This window comes from Lissotriton vulgaris, chromosome 8 (assembly GCF_964263255.1).
Source record: "Lissotriton vulgaris chromosome 8, aLisVul1.2, whole genome shotgun sequence".
Taxonomy (NCBI): Eukaryota; Metazoa; Chordata; class Amphibia; order Caudata; family Salamandridae; genus Lissotriton; species Lissotriton vulgaris.
Genome location: NC_141696.1, coordinates 601,614,418 through 601,631,822, shown reverse-complemented (window position 1 = coordinate 601,631,822; position 17,405 = coordinate 601,614,418). Strand labels below are relative to the sequence as shown.

Here is a 17,405-nt window from a genome sequence, read left to right as displayed (position 1 = left end):
AATGTCTGTCATATTGTGTTGGTAAATGAAATCTGAAGCCACTCCCCCATTACATATAAACGTAAAGGTCAAAGAAATTCCTGAGTCTCTCCTAACAGATCTACTTTGAAAAATAATTTTTAAATATGACCAGTTGCTCTCTCCTGTCTCTTCCGAATCCATTGAAGAGCTTTCTTTGGCTTGAGTACTTGAAATTTGTATGTGTTTCTTCAATGGTTCCAGCTTAGAATTATGTGTTCGGGTAGAAGGTAGGTTTGATCATGTAATATAATATTAGATGTGGTCAATATATTGGTGTGGTGAAGTTTGTGCTGGATCCTGAGATTCTAGCACCTAACTTTGTAAGCATTTTCGAAGAATGTCCAAGTTTGGTTCTTGAAAGAAGTAGCTGATTATGTTGAGTTTGATCATATCTGCTCAGTTTAGATGCAGTCTTGTGTTTTTGGTTGGTGGAACTTCTTGTACTTGATGTTATTGGGGCTAAATAGTAGGGACTTTATATGGAAGATCCATGCAGGATTACCAGACTATCATTGATAATTAGTAAAAATGTTTGTTGCTGACTAGAAATATTTTTAAAATAAAGTCACTGAATACTTTACTTCTATCTCTTACCTAGTCACAGTCTTCATCCGTCCACTTCTTTATGAAGTTTAAACAGTTCAAGTTTTTGTATGTAAAACTAATAGTCGTTCATGAAATTGCATGACATCTTGATGTTTTTTCTGTTGGTAATATTTGATATTCATTTTAAAGGCACCACTTGAGCACAGTGACTAGGATTAAAAATAAATGTAATAATTCTTCCCTGATTGAACATGAATATCTCTATAAAAATAAAAATTCAGTTTAAAGATTGAATCATGCATAGAACCAAATGTGAAAAGGAAAATGTTGCAATTAATGATAAGGTGTTTTTCAGAGCATGTGTTCACCTTAAGTTTGAACTTGCGCTTTCTACACCAAGAGACATGCGTGGGGATTTAAAGGAGGGCACGGTTTCAAGGCTTCTTCAGTGTTTTTAGATTTAACACAGTGACTACTTCAGGCCAGCATAGAACCATAATGGCTCTTGCCTCGTTAGTCCTGATGTACTGCTTTACTTGCCAACTACAGTATATGAAAGGGAAGGGATACCATGTGATCAGCTGTAACCTTTATTACTTCGTCTTCGTGTGCCAACTTTTAATTTCAGTTGCTCCATAGGAATAATTATTTTGTTTATACCATTTACCCGACTTGTTGATATATGCTTCTGTTAAAAGATGTTGAAACCGACTGGTTTACTTGTTATCCTTGAAGCTGATTTTGAATTGTAGTTTCTGCGCTTCATCAAAGTGCATGGTCCTGGTCAACTTGCTGTACAGGTAGTTTTCCTAAACCTTTGTCTGCAGAATATAAGCTATTTGTACTTTTTCTAGGCATAAAAAACAGGGTGTGAAACGTTCCTTTCCCTCACATGCTCTTGTGAAGATAGAGGACTGTCATGTACTCTTCTACACTTGTTATCATTTACACCTGTATCTTTTCGTAGCAACCTTCGCATGGGAACATGTGGTAAAAGCTCTGAAAATGTCTGCACTCACAAAGTTACTAGTCTGTGGATAATAATTTTAATGGCATGTACCACGCCATTGGATCATTGACTTTTCTACTCTTAATCACTCTCCAGTCACTTACATACTGAAAACGTTTTTAATCTGGCTCTTAGGGTTGTGATAACAGTCCCGCATTTAATTGTAAATAAGTTACTAAAATTTCATGTAGTGCCCGATAGTGGTAGGCAGAATGTTTTTAAGTATTTCCAATGGTAGCAGATGACTCCTATCACACAAGGGTGTTTTTTAGCAGATTCATCTAAAATGGGTGGGTGTGGAAGCAGGATGAGAAGCTGACCTCGTAAGATGGCATATAGTTGTTTTTGTCTTTATGTGGTGAAGCGCCTTAAAGACTGAGAAACGTAGGTTAATAGTTTTAACACTAGATGACTTTTGAGTGCTTGGTTAGGCTTCTTAAATGAGCGTACAAAAAATTAAACATTATCTCTGTAGGCTGTGTCGCCACCTGCTTTGTTACTTCACCCTTTGTTTTTGATCCCTGTGTTTATTCTACCCCCTTCCTCCGCCCTGCCCCCTTTTGCGTTATCATCTCTGCTGTTACTTAAGATGACTGTGCATTTTATGTTCCTTTAATCACAATGTGGACATGACTAAAAGCACACACATTCGTGATAATGCTTCAGCAGTGAGGCCTTTCCCATGACCTGTTTCAGTGTAGTTCAACAACTTCCCAACCTCTGTGGCTCCGGGAACTGCTGGAAGCCGCCTTGCTTCAAAGGGTTGTGTTTGGGTGACAGCTGTATATAAATATAACTGGCATGCAATTAAGCAACCATTGAAGATTTGTTGTACACATGTTGTGTTATGGAACCACACAGGCAATAGTGGAAAGTTGTACTATATGAGATGCATCACAATGCAAGGATCTTTGACACCAGGGCTTTAAGTGGGGGGCTGAGCCCCCCCAGTTTTTTGGGGGGGGGCCTCGAGAGGGGGCTCTATGGTGCTCTATTTTCGGGCCTCAATGGTCAAAGCAAGGGTGAGCAGACGTCCCGGTTTTTGTTTGGTGTTACTAGTGTGGGTAACATGTCTTTATAGTGAAATACTGCCAATTTCGTTTTTCACTATTGAAAGACTATCTTTCCCATAGGATAACATGGGGAATGCTGTGTGACACAGCTGGGGGTGTGAGGTCATGAGGCCTGCTCTGCCTCAAACGTGATCTGCCCCAGGATCGAGTCCCTCATGCTCTGTGTTTGAGGATTAACGCTCCGCTGAGGAACTTTGTAGAGCCTGCTTTGCCCCGAGCGCTGTGTGCGCATTGACTCCACCGCCGCCCCTCGAGCTGTGTTGTGTGCCTGAGGCCGGGTTCGCCGCTCTGAGAAGGAGCTGTGAAAACACCCTGCCAGTATTCACCACCAACGGCCCGGGATCGTCATTTCCAAGCCGCGCTAGGATTGGTCACAGCAACGAGGATTTCCCCAGCAACGTGCAGGTTCGTCAGACGGAGCTATGTTGCGTCTGGAGAGGCGCGAGGCGTCCCCTAGCAACTGAGGTTCCCTCGCGCTCGTCATCGAGGAAAGGAGCTGCCTGAACCTAAGGCCGAGGCGCATCCCACCGGCGAAAGCGGCTTCACCGGAGATCAGCGCGGACCGCAGAGCCCCCTTCACATCCTAAGGTAACCAGTAACCGGAGTTTGCACAGGGTGGGGGGGGGGGAGATTATGATCATATGCGCCACGGCGGGCCTGCCTTCTCTTTACAGGTCGCCCTGTTGCTACTTGCACGTCAGTGGTGTAACGAAACTTGAGGGGGCCCCCCTGCAAAGTACCTGGAAGGGGCCCCCTCTGACACACTCAGGAGCTTGGGGAGCCCTGCATCGTAGGGGCTGCGGGGGGCCTTTGTTACACCACTGGGGGGGGATTCATATTCAAGACTTCTGGACTTTAGGCCAATAGCTGCCTTCGCTTTCCAGTTTATAATTCAGTTCACATCCGGTTGGCAGCCCTCGCAGTTGCTTATTGTCGCCCTCTCTATTTCTTGGGTCACCGTTAGCTCCTCTCCTGCCATGCCCCTTTGTAGTGCTTCTTGTTGCCAACTTTGGTGGGTCTTACAAGTGTGTTTGTTTCAGTGCGCCGAGTCCTTCAGTCAGATTCCTGTCACCCCCCGGGTCACTGTCGTAACACTCACTGCTGAAACCAGTACGGCTTGGTTCTTAAGGAATCTATTGCTTGTTATATACCCAGTATTATCTGTACAGCACATGCCCTCAGTCCTACAGCCAGTCAGCTTTCCTCCCCTTGTAACACCAAGACAGGGGATGCTGTCTCTTGAAACAGAGCTGTGCAAAGGAGGTGGGCTCCAGTTCGCCATTGCTCTTCTGCTCCCATTCCATGGTTCTCTAAAGACAGAGGGATTCTCTTTCTCACATGATTTCTGGACCTGTTGGCACTTTCCATCCTGTGCACCTATTGGCACTTTCCATCCTGTGCATTAGTGCAGAGATTATGGGATGGCACGGGCTTTCAGTGGATTCATGAGTCGGAAACTTGACAGCAATTCATGTTAGAAGTATTCCCATCACCTTGTTGGTTGTTGTGGCTGACTCCCTAAATGCAGCGGCTATGCCCAGTTGTGGGTACCACGCTCAATTGTCATAGGAACCAAGCTATACCTCTTTGATGAGACCTAAGTACATTCTGCTGACCCCATCTCTAGTTACTCATTAGTTGCCCCAACTAATCCATTATAGTGTAATAAGAAGGTGTTTTACAGTTGTGATATATGGGAAAATGCCACTTTGGGAGATTCTGTGACTGGATGCGACTTCATGATTTTCTTAAGCACACAATGCTAGTTATCTCGATTTATACCACGCCCCTACTTGGATAGGCCACACCCCTTCCATAAATGTGCCACGCCCCTTTTAGAGCACCCCCAGTTTTTTTCCCACTGAAAGCCCTGTTTGAAACCCTAAAAGTGGTACCCTAAAAGTCACATATTTGTCAGCCATGACACTTGTGCAGCCGTAGCATAATCACAAAGAACGGTTTTTACTTGTTTTAATAGCTCTCTCTACTTGTTGGCGTACAGAACTTAATTTTACATTGCCTAGTAGCAAAATAATCATTAGGGCGTGGTTGGAAACTCTTCATCTTGTTATCGGATTCAATCGTGTCACATACCAAAGTGCATTTCTCTGGCCTGGAACCACCGTTCAATGCTTCTGTGAGATTATGAGCTGAGTTGAGCTTACTCCCCTAGCTTCAATGAAAATGGCCAATGAAGCTGGCTCAACATGGCCCTTCTATGCTGCCTCTCTAAACCATCGCAAACATGCATGGATTTCACAGTGCATAAACTCTGTTGCCTTTTCAAGATATAGAAAGATGCACTGCATAAAACTGGATATGCCTTTATCTGTTAGACAGTTTCCCCCATTTTCTGAGATTGCCTGTCAAATGTTCATAGAGAAAAACGGGATAATAAATGCAAATACAGCATCATACCGCTTTCTTATGCATCCACGGACGATGGAAAGCTAGGATTCCTGCTTACTGTGGTGTGACCGGTGAATCCCAGCCATATTTGAGCTCTTTTTCCCAGATCGAGTGATCCAGTCATAAGGATGCCAATTTCGGTCTTTCAAAAAAGTTTGCAGTGCTTAATAAAATGATGAAGAACTGCACTTTGTGATCCCAAGTGACCAAATCAACCTCAGGGCACTGTAACTCGGATTTTGCCACTCATACAGCGACGTTGTGCTATTTTTTTTTGGGGGGGGGGGGGGGGGCGTGGGCGATGTTGGGTGGGAGTTGGACGTCCAATATTTCCAACAGTATTCAGGGCGAGAGAAGGCAGGAATATATGTCATAGTTAGAGGTGCTCATTGAGAACAATATCTGAAGCTAATTTGTGTTGAGTGACTGATGACAGGTGTTTGGAAAGTAAAAGAAGCTCGATCACGTTTAAAATATGGGTATTTTTTGTGAAGAATTTCCGAATGAAGCGAATTGCGACCAGAATAATTTTCACGTCCAGAGCAGACAGTGCATGCAGAGACATTGCAACTTCGGCCATTGCTGAAACGGGTTTCTCATATCAGTGAAAACGATTATAGAGGATTACGTTTTTTAACCAAATCCGAGACCACCTCATTATATAAAGCCTTAGAAAAAAAGCATATTCTGTACTTTTTTAATTTATTTTGAACTTTTGTTTTTATGTTTATTCACAATGTTCATAAAATGTACTCTTAGCCTTGTGATGGTGTGGTAATCAAGAAGACGTGCAGTTTTCACCACTAGAAAGCTATGGTAGATTTATTTGCGTACTGCACAGTAAATCTGCCTTTTTTCACCTGCCCACTCTTTACTACATTGGTGCGTGTCTGCCTTCTGCTGCTGCAGTCCACAGCCAGACATGAAGCAAGACCTCTGACCGAGGTGGGAAGTTGCGTCATTCATTGTAAAAGGATGTTATTTTTAGCACTTGACTGTGACCACATGAATACCAGCTTGTTAGCTCAAACATACACATGGAGGGCTTGATTCGCTGATCTTTTCCTTAAAGGTATTCTAGTCTGGCTTTTGTTGAACTGGTCAATGCTAACCATACACAAACATGATATTACTTGTACATGCAATAAATGAATGCCTGGGTCAGGAAAACAGAAGTGTATTCAGAATGACTGAATATATACTGATGTGCACATTTTTATGCATCTAAACCTATATATTAATATATATATATATATATATATATATATATATAAAATATATATATAAAATATATATATATAAAATATGTGTGCGTGTGTGTCTACACACATTAATGTGTGTGAAGATGAGAATAGTGTAATGTGCCATTTATTCCGATTAAGTTTATGAGAAAGGGCCTTGGCTCATAAGAGATATCCCTCGCCCCTCGACATTAGTAATCCATAGCAAATTACACTTTGCACCTCTGAGTAGTTTATCCCATGCGTTCTTTTCATGTGCAATAAATATAAACAAAATCTTTAACCCTAACCAGTTCACAATGGGTTAAATGCTTGCAGTGAGACAAAATCAGGGTAATTAAGGCTTGCAAGTATGGCCCAGTGATTTTCTATAGTAAAGTTGTTCCAGATCAGAATGTTTGAGAAAATAATCTTTGTTTTCGCAAGTCCTCTGGCAATACCAAGGAGTGTGATCTTTGCACCGTTGCAACTGTTTTGAGAATCAGTGTTTATTAGTACACTTGGTCTAAATAATGTATTATAGGAGCACATTTATTTTCACTGACATGGCATAAACGAATATCTGAGTAATAAAAGCTGGTAGGGTGACGTATTTAATAAAACATCCACTGTTGCAGTTCTGCAGTTCAAATCCCGTTGAGGCCGATTCAGCCGAAGCTCAGTAGTGGAGAAGTTTGCAGAAGTAACAGCGCCGAGACGCCCACGGGCAATTGTTTGCGCTTTATTAAATGTCATTAATAAAATAATATAAATATCATTCAGACGTCTGCTTATTTGGCACCATTAAAATGGGTGATAATAACACCTTTTATTAACAGTCCTTGGAAATGACAGAAGTGCTATATTGAGCACTATGGGAATATCATTTATTATAACTATTAAATGGAAGTATGTCATAGTTGCTTTACTCCAAGAACCAATGCTCCTATCGGAGTCTAATTAATATATCACAACTCATCTGTGATAAGAAAATGGCATAGCTACTTTACTGTAATAATCTACTACACTGGTGATGCTGCATTACCAGCGGGCATTGTGAAAGGCAAGGTTACAAAGCCAGGCCGTTGTTTAAATAATGAAAGGTGTAACTAGCATTCCAGCTTTGTTCTGGTCTCTTTTTAAAAAAAATTTGTTATTGGTTCACAAGGTGACTTTTATGGCACTCTATTGCACTGCTGAAGTCTTTACAAGAACTAAGTTTGTAGTTTACCACACGTGGACTTGCACCTACTTTTCAAAGTGACTTACATTAAATAGTTTAAAGTAAAGTTTCCAACCATTTATAATGTGCATATTGGCATCAGCTTTATTTTCACAGCACACATTTTATACTTATTTATATGCCGCTGTGCTGTCTCTTTATAAAGAGGAGCAAGGCAATGAGGATTTAAATTCTGGTTTAGGTGGTTACTTTTCAGTAAGAGCACTGCTTTAGCCCAAGGTCCACTTTGTAATGAGGGAATTCCTTGCTGATTTGCAATATCCTTATACCATAGTCCATACTTCATCCCATATTTTTTTTACATGTCTTACTAATAATATATAAAGACTGGGTTATTGTCCATGAATGCCATCTTAGGCCTCTAGTGACATTTACATACCACTTTCGTTGGCCTCATTGTTTACCTCGTCAAATTGTTTATTATGTCATATCAATATCTTAATGGCATTAACCGACTGCAGTGCACAGTTAGCCAGTATAAACCCTCTATGTATATATCCATTACAGGTAATCAGAACATATAGGAGTTGTTGGACAACCAAGGTCCTAGAGAATATAGTATTTAAGTTAAAGCAGTAGTTAGGACATGGACAGGCTAGAATTCACTTGTCACTATAGCACCTCTCTATTGATCTTTGCAAACAAGGAGTTTCCTCCAGGTAGCATAGATTGCATACACTAAATAAGCCAGTTTACTCGACCAAGGGACATAATTTACTGTGCCTATTGCATTTCTGCTTCTGTTCTCTGTGTTTTTGTATGTCTCTAGTTGCTTAACATTCTTACAGGTGGCAGTCAGTCAGCAAATTGCTGTAAAAAACTAATTTGTAAGAACAATGCAACTCCGGAATCTCGGTCGTTATAAATGGCCATGCATTATCTGCACGCATATAAAACACTTCTAGTCTCAACAACGGCGCCTACAGAAACAGCTTCAGAAGCAGAGCACAGCTACCCCTTCCCTACAGATGAAAAACATATGCATATTAAGACAATCATTACTACCTTCTTGAAATGGTCTCACTCGTAATGAAGGAAGAAGCGCAAAGCACATTTTGGACATATGGAATGCAGCTTTAGTTTTCTGTAAGTGACTGCAAACAGAGGGTGAAAAAAAATGCAGGCGTTGTTTGCTCTGACCTCATGGGTAATGTGTACAGTGTGCATGTCATGTTTCCCGAGCTGGGAATGTTACAACATTTCACGAGTACAGCAAGTCTCAGGATGCCTGCCGCTTGTGCAATGTGGCTGAATTTAAGGATACATTAGCTTAATACACCGGCTCGCTTGACCCGAATGATTTTTTTATCTCAGAATTCCACCTCGGCTTTACTGCTGTTGCTAAACTTTCCCGACATAAGCACGAAATAGATTGCAAATTCAGAGAATTACCATTTGGTGACAGGGGAGTGACCTTTTCATTTTAAACTTCTGATGAGACTTCGTTTTTAAAATAATAACACTTCGCAGTACTCTTAAAGCAAAGTCAATATACGCTGTGCCCAACAAATGGTGCGAGAGTTTTTTGATTACTTAAAAAAGAATGCGTTATCAGCGATCTGAAACAAAGCACGCATAGCCTCGGAACTTGCCAATATTAAGGCACATGAGGTCTGCACTCACGACTCTCTAAGGATTAGATGGAAAGTACATTGGCAGCGTACCCTTTATGAAAACGTGGACTGAACAACGCCAACGAGTTTAAAGATATGGAATGAAAAAAGTTAATTACGTTTTAGGAAGTTAGTTCAAGTTTTGCTTTATGTAAGATACATTGCAGAAAATACCATTTGAAAAAAAAACATTGTTTTAAATGGTAATTTGTAGTGTTTATCTTAAGAATCTATTCGCTTCCAACTTTATTTTCAAGCATTCTACAAAACCCGCACTTGTTAAGAAGACAACTAAGGGGACATCGAGCCCATGGCCCCATCAGCGCGCGCTTACCTTGGACATTCCGATACTCTGCCCGGTCGGCTCCAGCTACTCCTCTGAGGGTTTCGGCGGCGGCCGGGGCTGTGCGCATTCCAGCGGAGCGGCAAACAATGAGATGGGCTCCGTGCGTGCCTCGAGCCTAGGGCGCATTACGTCATGGCGCTGCCTTATAAGGCGCGCGCGGCTTTGCAGACTCTGACTAGCGTGTGCGCTGGCTGTAGCCAGAAGTCGGAGACCTTGCTTGCTAATACGTCCAGGCTCCAGCTGACGCACACCCCTGTGTGAATTATTGCGTTTGTACCGCCGACAAGAATGCACGGAAGGCTTGGGTTACAAGCAGTTCCTTCTTGTTATTGATAGCGAATGCATTGAGTTAATAACTGACTACTTTGACGCTTTGTTTACTTTTAACTTCCGAATGTAAAATTTAAAGGTGGGAGGGTTTTTCCTTCAGTAAGTAATTGTGGAATCGGACGTGATTTATATAACGTTATAGAAAAACGCTGTCTTGAAGAGCGCCAAGTGGCTCGTGAACTTAAGAACGCTCTTTTTCTGTACATGGAGAGAGCAGCGTGAAGGTCCTGGGAGGATGGCGTTGATTTCCTGATGATGTAACTAGAAAACAATTCTACCAGTGATGATGGGAACGCCAGATGAAATCTGGCGGACTTTATCCTGAACAGAGCACTTTTATTATATTTTGTTCTGGACGAAAAACATACTGCGTTTTTAACACAATAGTTTTAAATAATAATCTCAGTTAACATAAAATGAAATCATGTAAATGTTTGTAAAGCTTTATCTGTCTAAAGAATCAGGAACTCCGGGAGCTCTCGTTTTAACCAAATGGAAAAAAACAGGGTTCATCTTTTCTACAAGTCAAGTTGTAGCTGCCCAGTTGGTCATATATGTACTGATATTTGTGAAGCGTAAACCTAGATATAGAGCAAAGCAGTTCCGTCTTAACACCTGGCAGGGCCGGTTCTTGGACTTGCGGGGCTCTGGGCCAAAAGGGAATGTGCGAGGCCCCTCTAATTTACATAAGTGACTCCTTGCTAGGAGACCATTCATAGACACTGAGGGAGGCATATTGTCCAGCATTTTAGCGCCCCCACAGTTTTAACTTTCAGCCCATAAGCAATTCTCACACCTATCGCAATTCTCACAGCTTCAGCAGGATAGGTGTGAGAATTGCTTGGAGGCTAAAAGTAAAAAATGCTGGACAATGGGCAACCCGCAGTGTCTCTGAATGGTCTCCTTGAACTGGGGACAAGAGGAAACATCACCCTCCTCTAGGCCTCCAGACACCATCCATGAGAGGTTCAGGGAGGGGACCCCTCCCATGGACCCTAATACCTTTCTTTTTGTTTGATTGGCAGGGAAACAACAGGACACCCAATCGGTGTGGGGCCCCATGATGGTAGGCTGAGTGCGAGGCCCTGGGCAGCAGTCCACACTGCCCATGCCTAGCGCCGGCTCGGACGCCTGGGAATGTTGGGCAGTTGTCTGGGGGCCCACGAGCATAGGGATCCCATGCAGACCAGAATTTAACTATAATGTTCTGTTAAACATTTTTATTCCTGCGAGTGGTTGTGTAGGCAGTGGCCAGTGCACTGCTTTGCCCGGCGCCTATAGTGCTATTAAGACGGCCCTGGAGCCAGAGATGGCTCCTTCTTGTGGGCGGAGGAGCGTCATCCCACTGTTTTCTCTCAGTGCAAGAAGCTGAAACATAAAGTGGTATTATAAATACCATTTTATATTCCTGCTTCTCGTACTGCAAAAAAACAGAAGGGTTTGGTTGGGGGCGGGCAGGTGGGCGGTCCTGCTCTAGGGCAGGGGAGGACTGGCTTGGCCCAGGGCCTACCAAACCAGTCATACATGCTGTGCCTTTTCTCTGTGTAGGCTGCATGCAGCCTACATGGATAAAATGGCCTCCCCATAGACGCCTGTGTGGTCGGCGTTCCAACCAATCACAACACTGCCATTGCAGCATTGTGATTGGCTTAGGGGAGGGGAAAGAGGCTGCCTGCTTCGTGTGAGAAGCAGAGACGACGTGGGACCGGGCCGGCGAAGGCAAGTAAACTTTTTATTTATTTATTAAACCTTACCCCCCTCACGCGACCCCCGCCTCCCTCCGGAACAACATGGTGCTGAACAGTGGGTGCATCCTTGATGTACAAATTATGATGAGCATAGTTGCTCAGTTGATCGTGCAACAGCACCACACATACAACTGAAAGATCCTTTACTAATACTAATGTTTTTGCATTGGCTTATTGCTAGTGAAGCGTAAGGGGAGCATATGTTGCCAGGTGTTAGCCCTGTTGTCAGCCTTAGGGGGGTCTACCCCCCCCCCCAACTTTTTTCTTTTGCTCGTCGTGTTATGTTGGAATGGTTGTTGTTTTTTTGCCTTAAGACTCTGTGCACATTGCCACTGCTAACCACTGCTACAGTGCTTGTGTCCTCTCCTTTAAACATGGATAACTTGTCTTACACCCAATTGGCACATCTAATATACTTGTAACTCCCTAGTACAGTGGTACTACAGGTAGCCAGGGCATGTAAATTAAATGCTGCTGGTGGGTCTGCAGCACTCATTGTGCCCCCCACTTAAGTAGTCTTCCAAACATGGCCCAGATCTGCCATTGCAGCCAGTGTGTGTAGTTTTGAACTGCCATATCGACTTGGCAAAATAAACCTTTTGTCAGGCCTAAACCATCCTTTTTTAGGTCTCGGCTAGAAGCTCACGAAACGAGTTCTCGCAGAGAACTATAGTAGTCGGCTCAACCGACGAGTGGAGACAAGAGCTGGCCACGCGCAGCATTGAGAAGCATGGCAGAGGCAGATTCTGACGCGCGCCTTGGGATTTGGTCGCGCACGTGAGCTTCTACTGTAGACTGCTTACGACGCGACGCGCACCTTGTAAGTTTCGGTTTCCTTTTCACTCGTGCGTGTGCGGTGAGGCGCCCATGGGGGAGGAGGAGGCTGGTGGAGAGGAGGAAGGAGCGGGGGAGATCCCCTCCTCGGAGACCCGGTGTAGGTATCGGCTACCCTCCACGCTCGCTCTCAGAAGGCATTGAAGGTGAGCAAACCTCCTCGTAAGCAGCACCGATTTCATCTGCGCAGGCCGGCACTAATGAGTGTTAAGGTGAGAGAATAGTTAATTCTGCCAAGCAATGTGGCACTTTATGCCTCATAATCAAGACCTGTGGAATTATGCACTTTCAAGGCTGCAGTGTTTTCCCCATAGTTATGGATTTTCCGCCATTGCCACATAATCCATCATCTCACAATGGGGCCACACGCTGTGCACAATCATTAGCTTTTTATTAAAACTCTCCCTCCCCGTTCAACAGTCCTGTACATAGTATCTCTGTGTGCATTTTCTTTGAACAGCACGGCCTGCCGCTAAATGTATTTTTTGAATAATAGTGGGCACGCCCGTTCATTTTCCCCTCAGTTTCCAGTTGGTTGTCTACTTAGTAGGTGCACACGACCTGACACGCCGGTGTTATTACTCTTACTCTTCAGCAGCTTACTCCGTTCTCTCCACAGTCCTTATGCACATTTTACAAAGGGTGAGGCCACCTCAAATAGCGGGACCATATGGGTTTTGTGAGAGTTGCAAGCTACGTGTATCTTCATTGTGCGTTGTCTGTGCATGAAGGGGTTGTAGTCCGGATTTCCTTTGGTACTAGCAGTTTTGTAGCCGCCCGCATGGTCTCTTGTTAGGTCTTGCCTGGGCTGCACATCCGTGCTGTCTCTTCAAAACATGCTGCAGGTACAATATGGGCTTCAAGCAGCGCCCATCTTTTTAATCGGTTCCTCTTACTGTCCTTTGTAAATGCAGACTTTTTTTTGGTGAATACTCTTAGAAGTCCCTCCTTTTGGACTTTTGTATTCTCCCATGAGGACTGCCTCTGTTACATGTGCTCTTACTCTTCACGTTACTCAGAATACTTTGAGAGCATTCTGTTTTTTTGTTGGCCTGGCCCCGTTTGTGTTAAGTGTCCATGTTTTGTTTGCTTTGTGTGCCGGCTTGTTCCTTTTGTGTTCGTGCACTCTTTTTGTTTTGTTGCAAAGTGAACAGGTTTTCCTAGCTCAGCGCGGCGCCCGCTTCATTGACGCTGTGCTTTATCTTTTACAGACGCTTTCTCTCCTTCTCGTTATTTACAGGACCGCAGCAGTGAAAAGTGCTGCCATGGGCCAGCTACGTGACGTGCCTTAGGAGTGGTGATAAACACGCTTGTATATTTTTCGACAAGATCCCCTTTGAAATCGCACAAAGGCACCGATAAATGGCAGCATTTTGTTGGCTTTCGCCATTGTTTTACTTATATTTTTCAGATCGGCATGTTTCAGCATTTTATTTTAGAAGGCACATGGAGAGACGACGACGACGATATTTGAACCCTGTTCTCCTAGTTCCAAAGTCGGCGGCTTTGAATTTAATGCCACATCCTCTCCGAAACAATCAGCATTTTTGGGGGGTTTGGTCTCAGTTTCCCTCGCTGAGTTACCCTCCCACCATGCAACTGCCCTTAACCCCTCCCCCCTTTTGTTTCCATGAGCTCCCCTCATGAGCGTATAGGAAGGGCGTTTCCTTGATTACGCAGAACTGTGCTTTTAGGAGGTGAGTGATTTGGGTAGCGCTTTACTCTATTTCAAGCCCCCAAAGCGAGGAGAGTGCTGACACCTGTATTTGTGCAACAAGGTCAGACTTGAAGAATTTTGCAAGAGTCACCATGTTGGCTTTCCCAGGTGCATGGTGGTACGTGGCATAAAGCAGCGGGTGTTTTGAATTGGTTTGCTGAATACTGATACCAAGTTCGTGTTATCAGGTGAGACTCGTTTGTGAGGCAGCAAAGAGGCGAGACGGTACTACTCTGTTGGCAAAATATTATGTATACTGGGTCACTCAGGAGTTTACGTATTGTAAGATTGTTTGCTTCCTTTTTGTAATGCCTACTTTTCTGAATGCAGTCATTTTCTCAATATTAATTATTCAGACTTTTAACACTCCTCTCCCATGGCTCCATAAATCAAGTAATCCTTCTACCTAATCCCACAGCTGTTAGGTTCGCTTATGTGTGGCATTTCCCTATTTGCAAATCTTACAAACATTGGCAAAACCAATAGCTCTAGCGAAATACTTATAAGGTCCCAAAAGGGAGATTTATTGTGAGAAAGTGCCCTCTTTCTGCATGGTAGCCCCCACTTTTTGCTGAACTGCTGAGGTGCTTTGACTGATTGTGCCCTGGGCTCCTGCTAATCAGGTACCCAGACCCTATGTTCTTTCCCTAAAACTGCATTGAAACCCAAACCCAATTGGCATCTCTGGCCACAGGTCAGCCCCTGGTAAATGGTACCACAGGTCACACACACACACACACACACGCACGCACGCACGCACACACGCACACAAGCTTTGCATGCTGCTTGTCTTGGTGCAGAGCAAAGCGAAGAGTCGACATGGCACACATCCCTGTGTGCCATGTCTACAAACCACTACCCTGGCATAGATCAGTCACCCGTCTATCTGAGTGCACTATACCAGTGGTGAGGGTTCAGGCGCATAAGCCCTGTACCCCTTCAGTGTCTAAGTCCATTCTTAGACATTGTAAGTTAAGTGCTGCCATTAAGAGTGTATGGTGCTGGGAGTTTGTCATTATGAACTCCACAGTACCATAATGGCTACACTGAGAAGTTTGGTATCAAACTTCTCAGCACATTAAACCCACACTGATGCCAATTTGGGATTTAATGAAAAATGCACACAGAGGGCTTCTTAGAGATGCTCCCTGAAAAACAACCTACCATTAGTGTCCAGGCTGAGTGGCTGCTTTCGATTGCCACCACCAGACATGTATCCGGACCCCTGGGTCGATAGCCTTCTGCTCTCGGGGGCCTGAAACAATCCACATCCTGGGACGAGGTGCCAAGCCTCCTCCCCCCAGGATAGGCAGGGTCCTCGAAGGGGAGGCTTCAAAGGCTTGGCGTCTTTGTGAGCTTCCCCAGGCCACTTGCTTCTTTCAGCAACTGGTCCCCACTGGTTCTGACCCCCACTTTGGGTGGGAAAACATGCAGGATAAACAAGTGAGGAAGAGAGGTTTGCTCATCTCTGCCAACTCCACCCCTCTGGTGGGGGAGGCGAGGTCTTGCAGATGTGGGGACCCAGCCAACCAGGGTTAGGCTTATGTCCCCCTCCCACTGGATGATGGCATAATTGGGGGTGTACCTCCCCAGGGAAGGGACCCATTGGTCCCAACCTTTTACCTACCTGTAACACCCCTAAATCTAGTGTTTAGGGGCACCCCTGAACCTTGCTTCCTCAAACAAGAAACCAGAAGAAGAACAAGGACCGAACCATCATGCCGAAGCTAACAAGAGGAGGACGCCTACTGACTTGGCCCCAGCCCTACCGGCCTGTCATAACCTTGAACCTGCAGAAGCGAAACCCCGGTGTGTCCTGGAGCCTGCAGCCTCAAGAACGCTGAGGCCCTGCCTTCAAAAGAAAAGACTCTGTTCCCTGTGAACCCCGGATTTGTTCACCAACAGACTCCAGCTCCAGCAGGATCCGCGAGTCTGCACCCGACGCCCACAGTCCGAGTTTGAGTGGCCCAACACCAAGAGGAGGTCTCCCCGGCGATCCTGACCCGAGATCCGGTGACCCCTGACCTGCCTCAAGCCTCCAGACGACGCCTGTAGCCTCAAACCAGAAGGTCCGCCCAACCTCAACCAGGAGCTTGTAAGAAAATCCGAACCTAAAAGGCACCCCTGCTCCCGATGCCCCATGGCCTTGGGTGGCCCAACCGACGGTGCTTAACCAACCCCCAGCATCCCAACTTACCTCTCCAAGTGGTAGTCGCACCCAGAAGACCTTCGTCCCAGAACCTGCAGTGTGTTTGCAAACCGGAGACTCCCGATTGAAAGCCACTGGGCGCTCAACGCCCAAACAGCACTCTGCACCTGGCTGCCCTAGTGCCGCTGAGGGGGCACCTTTTGTGCTGGCTTGAACTCCCATTTTCCCTGAGTTTTAAGTCCAGGAGCTTTTCTCTCACAACCCAGTGGCCTGCTCATAAGCAGCCACAAACCGGAGGCCCCCTATCGGATAACATTGGGCCTCAGCACCCAGCTGCCTTAGTGCCGCTGAGTGTGTAACAAGAGTGCATCCTTGACACTGGGGGACCCCTGAGTCTAACCCCAGAATACCAACTCCTACAACCGAATACTTACCTTTGAACCGATAACCCTATTTTCCTCCACAGGATAACTGTTTTTCTGTGAAAAGTTTCTAAGTGTGGATTGCCAAAATCTATGAAACCCTTTAAAACTGTAACTAAATAACAAAAATGCTTCAACTTACCTTTTTACAGGAAATTTCCCAGTGCAGTATCCAGGTGTACTGCACTGTGTAAGAAAAATAATCTGTAAAGTAATCTATTTGACATTCTACTAAAAAGCCAATACAAAGTATATGTAAATAAATAAATCTGTATTTGTAAAGCGCGAACTAATCACCCTTCCGGGTCTGAAGGCGCTGGGGGCCGTTGTGGAAATTAAGTGAGCTATTGCCCAGAGTCACATAGTGCTGAGCTGAGCTGCCGCCGGGGATCGAACTGTGAACCCCGTGCTCTGAAATCAGCTGTCCTGGATTCTGCACTACACCTCTCCACAATATGTACAGTATATCAAAAGCATTGCATTACTAGTAGCTCTACTGTAATCAAATCAAAGTGCCTATACAATTGCAATTCATACTGTTAACAATAAATACTTTACAGTAGTAATGCAGTTTGTAATCCGTGCCAGGCTTGCTTGGCTCAAGAAAATAAAATACCTAAAAGAATATTGTTATACAAAACCAATTGGTCTGAAGTTGTCATTGAGTGTGTGTTATAATTTGCTAATTGAGTGTGTACAACAAATACTTAAAACTACCCTTTGAT

The 17,405-nt window shown here is 44.5% G+C and overlaps 1 protein-coding gene across 2 annotated transcripts in view; it reads right to left on the bottom strand.

Moving 5' to 3' along the window:
• The window catches only part of FILIP1L (filamin A interacting protein 1 like), a 739,320-nt gene that overhangs the window by 144,818 nt on the left and 577,097 nt on the right, over positions 1-17,405 (bottom strand). Inside the window, exon 1 of one of the 2 annotated variants that reach the window (XM_086934450.1) lies at positions 9,469-9,739. The exons of the other annotated variant lie outside the window; for it this stretch is intronic. The gene's annotated coding sequence lies outside the window, so the exon portion shown is untranslated. Of the gene's footprint in view, positions 1-9,468; positions 9,740-17,405 lie in introns of those variants that run through there. 2 annotated transcript variants of the gene reach the window in all.